The following is a 2,610-nucleotide window of genomic DNA, read 5'->3' on the forward strand; positions in this document are numbered from 1 at the left end:
TTTCAAGGCTATTATTATATTTTTTATAAATTTATTATGAATTTTACTGCAATTGGATTAAGACTTCAAACCATGCAGGTAAAACATTTAGTTAATTTAGACAATATAATTTAATACATATCCAAGTATATAATCCAATTCATAATGTAGTACATATTTCGATACACTAATTAAATAAACACTAAATTTGTTAAGAATTACATGTTGAGCCACCAGCACTTCTTTATTTGGCATGTTAAGGGTATCTACTTCGACCATGATATCTTTGCCTCCGCAAAACTTACAATTCTTAGGATTATGCATATTTATTTCGTTTAAAATTTGAGACGACTTTTGGATACTCGCTTCAAGTATGGTTTAAGTACGTATTTTGGTCTTTGATTTACAAGTCATCTTACTAGATTTTTCAATGGTTTAAACTAGACTTTATATATTTTTTTTATCTCATTCATCCTATATACCTCAACAACATATTATTGTCAAGCGCAAGTTGACACAACAAGCAAAGACATGACGATACGAAATTTGATCTATTTGAAACTCACTATAGTCACAATGCCATTGATAGAGATTCACCGCATATCCCACATCATTGGACATCTCATGCATCTTAAAGAACTCATTTTGCCTATCAAATAAGTTAACTTGAATGTTTCCTACTGATTTGATTGAAGTCTGTTAGTTGCATATTCAAAGAATAGATATCTTGCATTCTTTCGAGCATCGGTCTCAACCCTCTTCCTATCAAATAACTCATTTAATTTGTAAAAGGTTGCCTTGACAAGTGACGTAATAGAAAAATTGTGCACCTTCTTCAAAACTCTATTAATGCACTCTACTAGGTTTGTGATCATATAGTCCCAGCAACATCCATTATCAAACCCAAAGTATATTCAATCGTGGGATCCGATCAAGCTACTGACGGTAGCCTTACCATGCACACATAATCTCACGCAATGTCCTAAAATAGCTTGTAAAAAAGCAACAAAGCAAAATAAACAAGTATATCACATAATACTAACAATGTTGTATTACTGTAACTTACTTATCCATGTTGATGATAAGCTTCTACAAATACAGTGTCTTAAACCTCCTTAAGAAGTTGGATGTTATGCGTTTAATTTAAAACATGTGGATAACTCTTAGAGACTCCTATGATCCATTACTACGGGTTTTTGCTGAGTTGATAGAGTCATATCAATCAGAGATAAGACCAACACTATTTTGAGTCACCACATGTATATGCAAATGAGTAAGGAAAAAGTGACATGTATCAGAAGTCTCACTGGCAACAACCGCAAATGCAAGAGACATAATATTCTCATTTCTATCTTATAAAACTGCAACTAATATAACTCCTTTGTATTTTCCATAGAAATGTGTGTCGTCTATCTGTACGAGTAATTTGTAACTCCTAAATACTCTAATGCAAGGATAAAAGCTCCAAAGCACTCGCATCAGTATAACCTAGACCAACTCATCTCCTTGGTATGCTAGTGCAATTTCGATCTCGACAGCTGTTGATGGCTCTTTTTGTACCATTATTTTAAAATAAGAAGCTTCCCAACCACCAAAAGTTTTCTCAATTGGCTTTTGATTAGCTAGTCATATCTTGCAGTAATTGATCATATAATGGAACTTGGATTGCATTTCAACAATCACATACTTCACATTTAGAGATTGGTTGGATTCAACCAATGGCGTTATCGCTTCGGCAATCGTGTCTGAGTTTATTATAGCAAGATCTTGAGAAATGATAGTGTTGGTGCATATGTGACTACCGTTGTACTGTCTTATTAGATAACAAAACTTTCGCTTAATAAGACTAGCTTTGATAAGCTAATCACAACTTGTTCTGCATTGTACACACTTGGCATAGAATATGGTTGGCTCAGATTCACACACCCTGTAATCCATACCCGTGCAAATGGTATCATCTTTGATTGCCGCAATCATAGTTTCTTTAGAATTGAACTCTATGCCAACGACGAACTCATCATTCACTACAACAGGAGGGTCTGCAGCAATAACAACGTGAAATAAATCTGACTATTACTGTATGATTCAATAATAATAATAATAATAATAATAATAATAATAAGGGGACTACTTACCTGCATTGACATACTCAGAAAAATCTGGTGCATTCATAGCCTCTAGATCCAAAGCGAGTATCAAAGAAGATTCTTCATATGGATGTTGTCTTGCTAGTGCGTTTGCTACATCTACCACATCAGGCTCAACCCTTATTAACACATAGATTATTTGAATTTTTTTAACAAAACCACAAAATATTAATTAACATATGCTATCTATAGAGAATATTTGTGAATCTCTTTAATACTTGATTATCTACACATGGACAAAGTACATTCTTAAATTTCTCATATGTTATTGCAAATGGAATACCATCACATGGATTTTCACATACAAAACTCACACATTCAGATGTTTAAGGAAAAATCTGACTATTATAATATATTTTCAAACTAACACCTCCCTCCTTTTTTATACTCTTATTGAATTCATTCAAACAATTTTTTTCCTCACTCACAATAAAAGAAAGAGCTCTCAAGGAAGAACACACTCACATTGACAATAACGGTCTGT

The sequence above is a fragment of the Arachis ipaensis genome, chromosome B03 (assembly GCF_000816755.2).
Source record: "Arachis ipaensis cultivar K30076 chromosome B03, Araip1.1, whole genome shotgun sequence".
Classification (NCBI taxonomy): domain Eukaryota; kingdom Viridiplantae; phylum Streptophyta; class Magnoliopsida; order Fabales; family Fabaceae; genus Arachis; species Arachis ipaensis.